This window comes from Balaenoptera borealis (assembly GCF_965194805.1).
Source record: "Balaenoptera borealis genome assembly, chromosome: 13".
NCBI classification, from domain to species: Eukaryota; Metazoa; Chordata; class Mammalia; order Artiodactyla; family Balaenopteridae; genus Balaenoptera; species Balaenoptera borealis.
Window position 1 is genome coordinate 99,837,280 of NC_138870.1, and position 15,685 is coordinate 99,852,964.

The 15,685-nt window shown below is 51.0% G+C and overlaps 1 long non-coding RNA gene across 1 annotated transcript in view; it reads left to right on the top strand.

Moving 5' to 3' along the window:
• The window catches only part of LOC309610184, a 281,821-nt gene that overhangs the window by 47,768 nt on the left and 218,368 nt on the right, over positions 1-15,685 (top strand). The gene's annotated exons all lie outside the window — the stretch shown is intronic.

Genomic DNA, 15,685 nt, shown 5'->3' on the forward strand with positions numbered 1-15,685 from the left:
GCCGCTCTGTCCTTTCCCCTCTCACTCTCCTCCTGGCCCACTGCACACTTGCTGTGTTGTCTTCACTTCCTCCTCGCCCGTCCTCTCACTCAGCTGATGACCAGTGCCCAGGCCACTGAGAAAATGCAAACACTCTATCCCAGCCCCGGGAACAGTCTGCCTCTTAGTATGTGCCGCTGAATGAACGACTCAGAAGAAAATTCCCACCAGCTTCCACCACCCATCCGTCCACCTCCTGAGATGGTGCCCAACCTCCCCTTCCCTCTGGGGACCAGGCTGAACTGGCCCAGCTGGCCCGGAAGCCCCCTCCACTTGTCCACAAGATCCCACCCTTCAAGCCAACACTGATCCAGTGATTCTGCCCTCTCTCCCCGCTCCCCAATCATTCCTGTCAATTCACACGCTGTTACTTCTCCTATCCTAAAACTAAAAGCAGAGAGAAAAACAACAACAACAAAACCCTCTTATGACCTGTCTGCCCCCTCCAGCTACGGCTGCCTCATTTTCCCCTTCCCTTTACAGCAAAAGTCCTCCAAGGGTTGTTTCTCCAGGCTGTCTGCAGTCTCTCTCCCCCATTCTCCTTTAAAACCCATCTAATCAGGCTCTTGCCCCTCTCCCCACTAATCCCCCAGATCTGTCATTTGGGGGCCCCAGTCGTGTTCATGTTGCTGGATGCCGTGCTGAGTCTCTGTCCTTGTCTTACTGGTCCCTCCAGCAGTATTTGTCAGCGCTGCCCACTTCCTCCCTTCTGATGCGCCTTCCTCTTTTGGCTTCCCAGACACCACATTGCCTGGTTCTCCTCCTCCTCCTTGGTGACCCCCCATTCTCTTTTGTAGCAGCCCCCCAACTTCTAAATGTCACCCCAACCTGTGGCTTTGGAGGCTACTAGCTGCGGATGACACCAAATGTGGCCTGCAGCCTGGACCTCTCCCTAAACTCACGTATCTAACTGTGTGCTGGAGACCTCCCTTATCTCACGCCATCCAACGTCCTGATCTCCCCCAAAGTTGTCCTCCTGCATCTTCCCCTTCTCAGCTAACGAAAACTCCACGTTCTAGGTACTCAGGCCCTAAACCTGGATCCCTCTCTCTGCCCACAATCCACATACCCCACATCCACTCCAAGAGCAAATCCCATCTGCTCCACCTTGAAAATATACCCAGAATCTGACATTTCTCACCCCACCCTCTTGTCCAAGCCAGCAGCCACTCCCCAGGCTGAGTGCAGAGGCCTCTTCTCACTCGTATTCCTGCCTCCCCCAAACCCCTGTCCAAACAGCAGCCCGAGAGATGATGGTACAACTAGGTCCAGATCACATCCCTTCTCCGCCCCACCCCCTCCAGTGGCTCCTCATTGAACTCAGCAGCCCCACCTCTGCCCTCTGACCACATCCTCTTTTCCATCAGCCAGACCCTGCCCAGCCACACTGGCCTCCCTGCTGGCTCTCACCCCCTCCAGGGCCTTTGTTCTTGCCACTCCTCTGCCTGGAACAGCCCTGACTACGTATATGCTCAGCTATTTCTGTCACCTCCTTCAGGTTCAAGCTTCAATGTCAGCTTCTTTGTGAGGCTTCCCTGACCTCCATTCACACCCCGACGCCTTCCCTCCTCAATTTCCGCCCGCCCCCCCCCCCCCCCCCGTACACCTATCAGCATCACCATGTGACCTGCTTCACATTTCTCTTAGGCATTTATTTTATTGCCAATCCCCTGCCTAGAATGTGAGCTCCACAGGGCAGGGGGGTCCTGCTGACTTGTTCACTGCTGTGACTCCCTCCTGGAACGGTGTCTGGAACGGTAACTGAGCACCCAACAAACATGTGTGGAATGGATAAACCTGTACCCTTTCACCGCTGGTAATATTCACAATACTTTTTCTGTATATTGGCTTTTTCATTCCAATAAATATATTTTAAAAGGAAACTTTATATCACTGCCCTGGAAGGAGCGCCACCATCACTAGCCTAGAATAGAAGGAAACAGTGAAAATGAGAATAAAGCAGCGCTCTAAGGCTCTGGGGGTCCTGTGGCCTATCCAAGGGCTGAACCCTCTCCCGCTTTCTCCCTGTGAGGAAGTGAGAGTCACAAGATATACAGAGGCAGTCAAGACAGGCCAGCACCTAGCAGAGACCTGCCCCTGGACCTAAGCAGAGAACTTAAAAAAAAAAAAAAAATCCAGAATTGAGAGGGCAATGGCTTTCTTCTGGGAGCCATCTCTTGGGCTGTGCTCAGATATCCCTGGGGAATCTGCCTCCTTGCAGCTTAATTAATCTCACAACAATCCTCTGAGGTCATGCTGTCCTCACCCTCATTTTACAGATGAGGAGGCTGAGGCTGAGATGGGAACTGGCCCGAACTCACAGAGCTTGTTAAGATGGGCAGAGACTAGAATTTGAGCCCCTGTCAGACTCTGAGGCCAAATCCCTTCTAGTCTGACCTGGCCTGGCTGTTGGGGCAGTTTCGGGGGAGGCGATAATGGGGATGGAAGCTCTGGCTTCAGTTTACCCATCTATAAAGTGCTGCTCTGGCCTCAGTTTACCTATCTATAAAGTGCTGCCTGGGAAGCACAGCCTGGCCACCAGGAACTTTTGTTGAACTCTGGGAGAGAAGGGTATCCTCTCTCTTCTGTGTGGGCACTGGGTGTACTCTCTTTGTTCTGGACGAGGAGCGGGGAGTGTGTAGACCAGAGCTTTACGGTGCCTCGCCACCACCAGATGAAGAGACGACCCGTCTCAGAACAGAGCCCATCCCTCAGGGAGGCCAAGACTCACGCAGTGGAACTTGACCTCACTGGAGCCTCTGTGTCCCTCTGGGCTTGATCTGACTGGCCCTCGGCTTCCCCATTATAAAGTTTGGTTTAACCAGATGAGCTGGATTCTTTTTCCCTGTACACAGAAGAATCCTAATTGATACAGTTTTCACTACAGCACTTTCTGCTCTGCCTATAAGCAAGCTGGAGCCTCTCCCATTTTAATAAAAAGGATAAGAAAACAAAAAGCAAAGTCCCCCCTTTCAGCCCATTACCTCCAGTTCTCTCCTGCCTTCAACCAGGTTTCTCCGAAGAGTCACCTCCACTTGCTGTTTCTGTTCTTTCCCTTCCTAGTCTGCCTTGCCTGTTGTCATCTGCCTCCTGCCCCCTACTGGGAATGGAGGCTTTTGCCAGTATCATAGTGACCTGTTTGTGGCCAAATCCCATCAATATAGGATAAACAACAGTATTGTTAACCTTTGTTAACAAAACAACAGACTGAAAGAATTGACTGTAAATTTAAGACCTTAAAGATATCAGTATTTCCAGCTTTGTTTCTGACAAGAGAGGCCCAAAAGCCAGAGTAACTTTTGGTCTGCCACCTCCAAGTCTCAGGGACACCCCAGTGCCCAGACTTTGGTTTCTAAGACCTTCTTCACCAAAGGAAAACAGGGTTCCTCGGAACATTAAAAAAAAAAATTTGGAGTGGGGGAACAGTCCAGAATGTCCTGTTGTGGCCAGGAAGTAAGGCCACCCTCAGAAATACTAGGAAAGCAGGGGAAAGATGATGGAACAATCAAAAGTCTCTCCCAATGCTAGCCAGCCCATAACAATACAGGCATCAAAAGTTGTTAATGGAAATATAGTTAATTTGAATAAATTCACTCTGTGAAAAGCCATGGCTATAATGATACTCAAAAGTGAAACGTTACCATAATGTGCCTTCAGAGAGGGTTGTAGTATAAGAAAGATGACTGCCATATGACTTGTTTGAATTTTTATGGAACTTATTAAGTTGGGATGTGTTAGTTTGTGTATCTATCTTGTTTCTTTTATTGGTGTTAACTAATTAGAGAGACATGTTTGCTTTATCTGTTTAATCAGAAAAGAGTAAACTCAGAGCCCTGGGCTGGAGGCCGGGGGCAGGCAGAAACTGCACCATGAAAGGAAAGGCTGACTTGTGGTGGTCTCACAGGACCACCGGGTTGATGAGGCTCCTTCAGGTACACAGTGTGGGGTCACCCTCAGCTGTCCAGGAGAAGGAGGGTTCACAGAAAATGTCCACAATGATTAATTAGCCAAGTGTCACCCCAGTAGAGACAGTCAAGCCCTGTGTCCTAGCCAAGGACCAAGGTCAAACATCCAGATGCAGTGACCTCAGCTTATCTTGGGAGATTATCACAAACATGAGAGGGTATCCAAATTCCATCAGCAAAGCCCTGGGGAGAAACCACAACAAATACAGCAAAATCCCTAAGAAGAAATAAAAGCCAAGTTGGAAATGACGCTCACGGTCTTGACATTTTACAAGAGTTTTAAGTATAAATGTTATGACAGTGTTGTTTTCGGATGTAGCCGTAAGAAATCTGTAACTGCAGTTTAAATGACAGGGATTTACTTATTCAAGTTTGTAATCAAGGTTGGAATACTCAAGAAAAATTGGATTTTTAAGTTTTATTTATGAAGTAGAAGAGCTTTAGGGTCCACATAGTTCTAGGGACTGAGGTGTCTTGATAGCAACAGCTCTGTCAGCAAATGCAGCGGGTGGTTTATAGGCTGCCTCTCTGATTCTCCCGGTGGCATCTGACAGTTGACCATGAACTCTCTGTGCCCTTGGCCTCCTGACCCTCTGACTGGTCATCCTCGAGTGGACTCTTCCTTCTCAACCCACCCGTGCCACACACAGGAGTCCTCAGGCCCTTTTCCAGCCCCCTCTCTCCTTGCCGTGCGCATTCCCCATGTGTCTCCTGTACCTGTGGCCTGGCCTCCATTCCACCCTGGCCTCCTTCCAAAGCTGAAACCTTGTCCAGCCCGCAGAGGGGCTGCAGGTGCCCAGAGCTGCCATCTCCTCAACCTCCTGAAACGGCAGCATCAACGCTCCTGGGTCCTCATCTCTCCCGCTCCCTTGTCCAATCAACCACCAAGTCCTGCTAATTTCACCTTCTCACTCTCTCGAACACGCCTTCTCCTTTCTGTCCTCTTACAGCGGCCCTCAGCTAGCCATCAATCCATCACTCGGTGCTTTCTGACAACTCACAATGTTAAGGTCCTAGAAATACAAGGCGGACCAGGGCCTGCCATTCGGAGCCTAAGCCAGCACTTCTCAAGCTTTACTGTGCACACCATTCCCGGGGGACTGGTTAAAATGCAGATTTTGATGCTACAGGTCTGAGCTGGGGCCTGTGATTCTGCATTTCTAAGAGGCGCCCAGGTGCTGCTGCTGCTGGTGGTGGTCCCAGGCCCACTCTTTGAGTACCAAGGTCCCAGATTACACAAGGGTTTTGAGTCTTGCCAAACAGAATGGGCAGAGGGCCATGGAGGGGCCAGGAAGGAGGGGTCTTTTCACCCAAATGACGTTAAGTCCTTCTCCAGGGCCAATGCAATAGACTCTGGTTTCTTTCATCAAATCAATTTCCCTAGGACAGGGCTCTTCTGCTATTCTTGGCTGGATCAGGGAATTTCCCATGATGCTTAGTGAGCCTCTTGCCTCCTGAGCTTGGTAATTAAGATGCCCAAGGCTTTCACCCCGTCTCTGGAGAAAAAAACAAACAACACTGCCTTCAACCCCTTCCTCTCTCATTGCATCCACCCCAGCCTCTGAAAGGGCTTTTGCCTGGCCAGCCCTGTGTTCCTCCACCAGCAGCTCCTGAATGGTCTCCTGCTTCTAAGATACCTCATCTAATTTTTCTTTCGGAACTTCCCGAAGCTCCCAGGGCTAAGGATGAGGTCCAGCTCCTTTACACTGCCCTCCAAAGGCCACCCTCCTGGACTTCTCCACTGCCTTCCAGCCCAGGATTCACAGGTTTGTTCTAACCAAGCAGAAACATCCTTTCCCTCCTGCTTCTCTGCTCTCCTCCTGCTGGTCCTCAGCCTAAGAATGTCCTTCCCAACTCCTTGACTGACCCTCTAACTTCTTAACAGGATTTTACAGTGTTTACATTTATTTAATTTCTGTGCAAGCTTAGGAAGAACATATTATTTTGACCATTTTGTAGATGACAAATCTGAGGCTCAGAGAGGCTTGGTCACTTACCTCAGGTCACACAACCAGGAAGGCATTGGGTGGAGATTAGAGCTAAGCCTTTCACTCTATCCTTCTGTTGGGTCACCAGAGTTTTGCTTGTTTTTAGCATTTCCTCGTGAGCCATACTTTGATGGAGGGCTATACATGGTGTGATGTGACCCCAGAGGAGGCTCATCCACCTGTTACGTGCTTGAGCTGACCCATGTCAGCTGGAGAGAGCTGATGGCGGGCATCTCTTCCCAACTCATGTTCAGTGACATCACATTGGTAGCATGAAATTGGCTACGCTGGGAGTATTTACACCATGGAAGTTGGCAAATGCTACAAATCAGGGCTTCTTTCCTGCAAAGCAAGTGGTTAAACATTAGCCTGCACACCATTGCAGCTCACCCAATTCTGGGAGGTAGAGACAGCCTCCTGGAGAAGATGACTTCTGAGCTGAGCCTGGCAGGATGGGTCGGGGGTGGGCAGGTGGACAAGTGTTGCCTTCACCTGGAACATTCTACCTGTCTGCTTAAGTCTCACAAAAAGTGAGCAAGGCACTTGGTCTATCCTAGAAAGGAAGCAAATGGTTTAGAAGAGAAGAATGCTAGGAGTGCAGAAGGGGTTCTAGTTGGAGGGCAGAGCAGGTACAAGGGTCACCTGACCTTGTGTTGTCACCTGGGAGAAACAGAGTTTACCCTGCATACACTTGGAGGCCAGTGGTGGTTTGCATGCAGGAGAGAGAGACAAGTGAACGTTTGGGGGGAAGATCTCCCTGCTAGCAGTGGGAAGGAGTAGAGGATGGCTGAGAGGGGCCGATGAGGGGGCCACTGAGACAACCCACGGAAGAGATGCTGAGGGCTCTAAGACAGCTGCCGGGGGCTGGCTATGGGTGAACCAGCCAGCCGCAAACTCCATGACACCCTGGCTGACAGGTACTGTGGGGCGGGGAGAGAGGCAAGCGTCTAGAAGGAAGCTTAGATTTCTGGCTTGGGCACCTGGATGCCAGTCACTTGAGACAGGAAACCTGGGCTGTGGATTAGTTTTGGGGGAAAAGATGGTGAATTCAAGTTACGTGTGTGTGATATGCATTTGAGGCACCTGTGCCATCCAGGTGGGAGGTCAAAGGCAGACAGACATTGGAGCTAGATCTCCAAACACAGATCTGGGCTGGAGATACACAGTTGGAGGTCATTGGCTCAGAGTGATGGACACCTGGACAGAGCTCTGAGGGGCACCAGCGTTCAAAAACCCATCAGGAGAGTCGCCAGATGTCCACTATCAGGGTGGTGGGGTTTTTTTCTCTTAAAAATAATGAGAACTTCCAGTTTCCAGTCCAGCACGTAAAGAACTTGAAAGTCATCACTCCCATTCTCCCAACAAGAAAAAAATCTGAACAAACTGAAAATCAATAACTCTTTTCAGATCCCTCAGAGAACTGAGGTCACAGGGCAAATCAGTGGCCTGAAAACTGGAGAGAGAGGTGGATGCAGAGCTACCCCAGAGCAGAAGCCCACAGCTAGAGCCAGCGCGGCTGGTAGGACACTTATACGGCGGGTGACAATTGCTGGAGACTCCAGCGTAGATTAGCCTGAGAGTTAAAAACTTAAGGGGACCCCAAACTTTCACGCTTTGGGCAGTGAGAGGGGAAACCAATTATTTGGAAATACATCATGAGCATTCTGTTCTCTGTAATGTAAGGGAAATAAAAATTGTTCTCTACCCTCTTACGGTTTCCAGCTGGGACTGACATAAAAGAGATTAACAGCAGAAAAGCATATGGATTTTATTTACATATAAGTGGGAGCCCTCACAACAAAAACAGAGACCCAGAGAAATGACTGAGACCCAAGTGAATTAACAGTTAGGGTTAGCTGGGACTTCCCTGGTGGCGCAGTGGTTAAGAATCCGCCTGCCAATGCAGGGGACACAGGTTCGATCCCTGGTCTGGGAAGATCCCACATGCCGCAGAGCAACCAAGCCCATGTGCCACAGCTACTGAAGCCCATGCTCCACAACAAGAGAAGCCACCGCAATGAGAAGCCTGCATACTGCAAACGAAGAGTAGCCCCCTCTCACCACAACTAGAGAAAGCCCACGTGCAGCACGACACAGCCATAAATAAATAAATAAATAAATAAATTTATTAAAAAAAAAAAGAAAACAATGACAGCAACCATGAAGATTTAATTATAAGATTATAGAATGTTTCTCCTTCATAACCTTCCAAAACAGAAAGCACCAGGCCCAGATCGTTTCGCTGGTGGATTCTACCAAACATTTGAAGAAGAAATGACACAGAAGCAGAGGAGACACTTTCCTAACATTCTATGAGGGCCAGCATTACCCTAATACCAAAACCAGATGAAGGCATTATAAGAAAGGGAAACTATACAGTTCATACAGCACAATATCAAAAAAACAAACAACCCAATCAAAAAAATGGGCAGAAGACCTAACTAGACATTTCTCCAAGGAAGACATACAAATGGCCAACAGGCACATGAAAAGATCCTCAACATTACTAATTATTAGAGAAATACAAATCAAATCTTCCCTCCTGCTGCTTCGTGTCTCTTGCCATGGCTGTGTTATGGTTATTTAAATGGTCCCCTCTTTCTGGACACCCTTTTAATCTTTTTTTTCCTTTTCTTTTCTTTTTTTTTCCCAAGGGGGAGTGGCTCTTAGAAACAGTGCTGTAATTAAAATCTTTGTGCCTATTAAATCAGACTGGGTTCACATCCTACCTCAGTTCTGTTCCAGCTGTGTGATCTTAGATATGTTCTGTAATTTCTCTGTGCCTTGATTTATTTTCTTTCATTCTTTCTGGTTTGTTAACATAAAGAAGTCCTGTCATTTAATATGTATAGAGTATTGCTTTATCCCGTATCCCAAAAGTTCTGACACGTGCTTTTATTATTGTCTTCTCTAAACGTTCTGCAATTTGAATTTTTCCCCCAAGTATTGTTTAAAATTTTCTGAGTGATAGGACCTTTGAGGAATTTGTTTATTTTACTGTCTGTTATGGGCTGAATTTTGTTCCCCTGCAAAGTTCATAGGCTGAAGTCCTAACACAGTACCCTCCCACAGTAACTTAGAATGTGACGGCATGTGGAGATAGGGTCTTCAACATTTTTTGTTTTTTCTATTTTTTGGCCGCATGGCTCAGCATGCAGGATCTTAGTTCCCCCACCAGGGGTGGAACCCGTGCCCCCTGCAGTGGAAGCGCAGTGTCTTAACCACTGGACGGCCAGGGAAGTCCCGAGACAGTGTCTTTAAAGGGGTTATAAAGGATTCTTAACCACTGCACCACCAGGGAAATCCCTGGATGACCTGCTTTTAGGTAGAAAGGGGAGGGCAGAGAGCCCTTCCTGTATCTTCTGTTCCTCAAGTACCTTCAGCTCAGAGTAATCAATTTCCAGAGCGGTGTATTTGGGGGTAGCATGTTCTGAACCTCTTCAAATCCAAATCTTGGGGAAGGCAGAAATGCCCCAAAACTGGGGCTCAAATGCCACCCCTCCCCGCCCCCGCCAGAAGAAGAGGGCTCTCCCCCCACCCCCCGTCCTGATCTCTCCTAGGGACCAGCTTCTTCCATGGGGTCAGAAACGGCTCTGCCAAAGGCTTCCAAGTTCCACCCTGGGGAACGTGACATTCTCGTCCTCAGCTCCAGTTTGCAAAATCCCGGATCTGGGTTCTGACAGGTCCTCTCGGCCCATTGGCTGTGGTCTGGACACGCCATGGCTGGTCAGCGTGTTCTCTCCCTCTGGGAGGACCCTCCCCTCAGTGGCCGTCTGGTGTGGCAGGACATTGAAAACCTGTGAGGGTCTGGGGTGGGGGACACTCAGACGGGGCTGGAGCCAGACCGCCCTCAGTCCCGGGCTGCTGACCGACCACTCAGAGGACGGATGCTTCATTTTCGGTTATGTCAGTGTTTCCGGGGAGCTCCACCTGTGCCCACCTGACCTGCCCCCTCTCACCTCCCCTACTAGGGCCCCCAGGGGATTGGAGGGACCATCTGGGGCCCCCTGACGGATATCCACCCCCAGAGGCTGGGGTTGCAGCCCCTGGTGGGGTGGGGGTGGGCATTTGGGGCCAGGCTCAGGCTCGGCCCTGGGGATGGGCCTGGCAGGAGACCCACCTGGTCTCCCCCTCTTGGAGCCTTTGTCCTTTCTGTCATTTGGCCTTTGTTTGTCCCCAGTTTCCTAGGAAATTTGCTTGAGGGAGATTCCCTCTGGTCTCCGCTAAACCAAGAAGACAACACTCTGGTCTGTGCTCATCCCTCAGGTTTGTCAGGCTGGGGCCTGGGAGCGTCCCTGGAGATTGGGTTTGGGGGCGCAGGGGAGTGTGAGAGGGAGGGAGAGAGATGCGGGGGGAAAGAGAGGATGAAAGAGTGATGAAAAGATACAGAGAGAGGACCAGAGATGGGGCAGAGAGGGAAAGGGTCATGAGAGAGGACGGAGACCAGGCCCAGAGGCAGGGAGAGGAGGCCGTGGGAGGGAGCCCTAGAGGCTGACCCCCTGCCCACCACACACTCCATCCCCAGGGACCTGAGGTCAGTCTCAGCTCCAAGCAGTTTGAGGCCTTTGGCCACCTGGGCCAGAGGCTGAGAGCCCGGGGGGCCCCCTTTGATCCCAGAGCCTGGGGAGAAGGGAGTTGAGAGCTGCCACTCGGGCCGTGGGCCTCCCGGGATGGACACGTTTGGGAGCCATGCTCCCAGGGTATTGCCACGAACAGTGGGAACACTGTTACTGGACTGAGCCAGGCCACACGCCACATTGGCCATGACCACACCACCCCTGGGCACTGGTTACGGGCCCGGGGCTCCCTCAGTGCGACCAGACCCTCAGAGGCTACTGGGGGTAAGGCTGTGGCCACACTCATACCAGCACAGGGTATTCTCAGCAGCAGACCCTCCCATTCATTCAGCAGACCCTCTTGGAGCACCCTCGGAGCAGGATCTGTGCTGCCGGCTGGGGACCTGGCCACCCGGGGGGCTCACGCCTTAGCGAGGGGGACAGGCCAGTCGACAGTCAGGGCAGCACAGTGTGTCCAGGGGCCACGGGAGCCCAGCAGAGGCTTCCGCCCCAGCGAGGCACGTTGGAGAGGCTTCCTGGTGAGAAAGAAGAGAGGAAAATTTGGCTGGAAAAGGCGTTGCAGGCAGGGAGACAGCCTAAGCAAAGGCCCAGGGGTGGAAGGACAGGAGCCCACTGTGGTCTAACCTGTTTTTATATTTCTAAACATTTGAATCTTGGTTTTATAGTCTAAGTCTGATATCGACTACCTGTAGTCTTCGGTGTGGGGGGAATTATGGCTACTTTTCTCATGTGTTATATCAGCTCTCAGAGCCTGTGTATGTGTGTGTGTGTGTGTGTGTGTGTTTGGTAAATTCATATGTTGTTGAACTTAATCTGGAAATCCAGAGAGCTTGAATTGGGGACGTTTCCCTCCGAAGAGGATTTGTACTTGCCCGTGCCAGGAGCCAGCCACAGGCCTCGTGAGCCAAGGCCACAACCAGGCTCAGAGCAGGGCGAGCACAGCAGAGGGGAACTGAGACAACCCAGCAGCGCTGAGAGGAGGGAACAGCGGAAGGGGTCACATCTCCCTCAGGCCCACGTGGGATGAAAGAAAAACTAAGCTCATTATAGCCGCATGAAGCTGGGATCTTCAAAGGGCACGAAAGTCCCAGGTTAGTGATAGATAATCCAGGAACCTGGCTCCTGGCACGGGCAAGTACAATTCCTCTTTGGAGGGAAACATCCCCAATTCAAGCTCTCTGGATTTCCAGAATAAGTTCAACAGCATATGAATTTACAAAACACACACACACACACACAGGCTCTGAGAGCTGAAATAACACATGAGAAAAGTAGCCATAATTCCCCCTCCCCACCGAAGACTACAGGTAGTCGATATCAGACTTAGACTATAAAACCAAGTTTCAGATGTTTAGAAATATAAAAGATGGAGTAAAAATAGTGAGCAGGGAACAAGAGACCATCCAAAGCGGTCAAACTGATTTAAAATGAAACCAAATAGAACGTGTAGACATTAAAAATACAATTTTTAAAAATTAAATTCTCAACCAAGAGGGGCTTAAACAGTACATTAGGCACACAGAAGAATTAGCTGGAGGGTATAGCTGGAAGAGAGATATAAAGACATTACTCGGAACACAGCACAGAGAGACCAGGAGACGGAAGTAAGAAGACATAGCCCATCTAACCTGAGTCCCAGAGGGCGGGGGCGGGGGTGTGTGTGTGGCAAAAGAAGAGATAATGGCTGAGAATTTTCCAGAAACGGTGCAAGTCGTGAATCTACAAATATAGGAATCACAACATATATTAAGCAGAATAAATAAAAATAATCTAAACCTAGGTATGTTTTTGATGTCGAAAGCACAGCTTCTCTGTATACCGGTGCAGAACTGAATCTCAGAGACAGAGTTTTGGGTGAAGTAGAAAAGGATAGCTTTATTGCTTTGCCAGGCAAAGGGGGCCACAGCGGGGTCCTATCCTTGGAAACTATGTGTCCCAAGCCAGGGGAGTTTGGTGAGGAGTTTTACAGCAATGGTTCAAGGGTGGGGTTGCTGATAAGATTAGGGTGTGTGTAGGGCCTCTCTTCCTTTAATCTCACCCCAGGTAATCCTTTTTTTTTAACCTTAGTTTGGCTGTTCTACATGCAGGATCTTAGTTCCCCGAAGAGTGACCGAACCTGAGCCCCGGAGTCTTAACCATTTAACCACCAGGTCACCCTCAGGAAATCTTCTCTGGTCCCTTTAATCTTGCCTCAGGTGGTTTCTTGGTTGCTTCTCCCTTAATTGGCAACTGTTTGAATCTGCTCTTTGGAACTCAGGGAAGGTCCTGGAGGCTGGAATCTTGCCTACAAGAAATGGGGGACAAAAAAGGCCTCCGTTCCCGGGAGCCCCACAGGGTCCCATTCGATTTCATTTTCACAAACTGCAAAGTTCAGACACCTCCTCTGAGCTCCCGTGGCCCCTGCACACACCGTGCTGCTGCCTCGATCAAAGTCAGCTCCCCTGGCTTCACAGCTGGGCAGGATGCGGGCTCACAGACTTCCAGGGACTTGCCACTCTGCAGCTCCCCCAACCCCTTCCTCTCCTGAGAGCTGCGCTTCCGCCCTCCCCAGCCTCGTGGGCCAGGTGGCTGGCCCTCACCACCCCCCGAGCCAGGTTGGGGTGCTCCTGCATCACTGCCCGGTCGCCAGGCCTGGCTGGGCCCATTCCTGCAGGCTCCCTGTCCTCAGCCTCAGGAGGCCTGGGTCAGCCACTGAGCCTGTGTGGTCCTGGCTAAGCCCCTGGACTTCTCTGGGCCTCAGCTTTTTCCTCTTGAAGATGGAATGAGGATCCTTGCCCCAGCAGCAGGAAAAGCATGGCAATGCAGGGCGCAGCTCACCCTGGAGCAAGGTTTGGATTCTTCCGTGGGTGAGGGTCCTGAGCCCTCCTGTGGGGCTTAAAACATCTCCCTTCCTACCCTGTGCTCTCCTGAGTTCTCGTAGGCTGGGGCTTGGCTGTGGGAAGAATGTCTGGCCTGCGTTTCCTTCCAGTGTCCACTGGGCCCCACCGTCCCTGTGGGACCTTGGGTGAAACACATCATCTCTCTGGAGCAGAAATAAGCGCAATTATTGCCACACAGCACATTCTCAGGGTGGACGGGAACACCTGCTCACAGCAGGAACTCAGCACAAGGTAGAGCTTGTATTGCTTCTTTGTTTCCTTAGAGTACATACCTCATAGTAATTGTTCTTAACAAGATGGGATCATCTTGCAAAACTCAGGTGCTGCCTGATTGCACCTGAGGGCTGCCCAAGTGTCCCTGCAACTGTTATTTCCAGGTCCCCTGTGTGTGTGGAGGTGGCATCGGGACCAAGCATGATGGTGAGCATCCTGGGCACTGAAAGTCCTGCCCCCCACCTCTTTTTGGGATGACGGGTGTGTCCCCAGCATGTCCCATCTTACTGGGTGGTTTCTCCAGGTGCCCAACTGCCCCTGTCAAAGGCTAGGCATAGATCCAGCCAGGCCTCTCGTCACCCTGAGTGTAGGTCCATGGTTGGCCGATGACCAATGGCCTCAGCCTGGGCCCAGGTCCTTCATCACTACTGTTGATGAAAAATTAATCAATAGTCGATCTAAGACAGAAATGGAAAATTTTATTCGAGCCAACCTGAGGATTATAACCCAGGAGACAGTCCTTCAGAAAGCTCTGAGGACTGTTCTGCCCATGAGAGGTCAAGGCACAGTGATTAAGTGTTTGAGACAAAGGGTTATACGTCAAATGACATGTTATTGACGGTTTACACAATCCAGATCTACGTGTGGAAAGCAAGTCATAGGTCGTTGTGGCCTCTTACAAGATTAAGAAAGGTTATCTCCTAAGGAGTTTTGACCTTTGGTGAGATTAAGGAGGAATGTTTTCTCCTAAGAAGGTCTGATGAATGCAGATACACAATATACACTAAAGGGGAGGGAGGAGGCCCAAACGGACAAAGAAAAGGTTTATATTTAAATTTTTCTCATCTCGCTGTAATACAGGAACTTCATTTCATCATTATAAACTACAGCCCCGTGAGTTTTGCTTTCCCATCAGCCAGAGCTCTGGCGCCCCGTCCACTGAGCACCCGCTGCGGGGGCTGGCTCGGCTCCAGGGCCTTCTGGGCCTCTGTTCACCAAACAAAAGGCAAAATCAAGAACACACGCAGGGAGGGAGCGTGACGACCAGGTCGCTTCGCCCTCCCCGAGCCTTGTGAGGTGGGACCGGAGGACGAGAAGGGGGACTGCAGCCAGCAAGGGGCCGGCAGCCGGGGCTGAGCCGGGCTTTGGAGCTGGGCCCCAGGACCCCAGGGCTCTGAGAAAGCCAAGAGCCAGGCCTTCTTCTTAACCTTCTTCCTTAGGCAGTGGGCCCAGACACAGCAGGATCAAGGCAAGGTCCCCCACGGCCAACATTTCACTATAAACGTTGCTCCCGTGGAGGTGAGACCTCCCAAAGGGCGAGGCCAGGGTGAGTGGAGAGCGAGGGCCATGGCAGCTGTGCACACCCGCTGGCCCCCGTCCTGCCGCCCGAGCTCAGAACCCGGGTCGTCTTTGTGGGGGGCCTGGGGCTGGGCCCACAGCTCCATGGGCCTCTGGCTGTCTCACAAGTCGGCAGGATTAGGCTGCCCCTGGGTGGGATCTAACTTTCTCTCTCTGACTACCCCGCTTTAAGCTGCTTAGACCTGTTATTTGTAGTCAAGCCAAACAGGATATAAAAATAGTCCCCTAAGGAGTTCCCTGGTGGTCTAGTGGTTAGGATTCCGGGCTTTCACTGCCGTGACCTGGGTTCAATCCCTGGGGGAACTGAGATCCCGCAGGCCCCGAGGCGTGGCCCAAAAAAAAAAAAAAAGAAAGAAAAAGTCTCCTAATCGACTTAAAAATGGTTCCCCAGAAAAGCAGGACAGTTGCTGCCCAGAATGTGTCAACCATTTAGGAACCAAGAGAGGACTTTAAATTGTCCTTCGTATCACAGACACATGTGGGAGGGGGTGACAGGCGTTCCTGGTACTCAGGCAGCATTGAGAGGCATTGTCCCTGGGTCCCCCTGCTGGGCAAGGGGAGAGAGGAGGGGCAGGAATGCCAGGGCCCCCCAGTCCCTCTAGGCCAGAGGAGGAAGGGGCCGGAGGCCACACCAGACTCCGCACCACCCACCCCATGGTCCACCC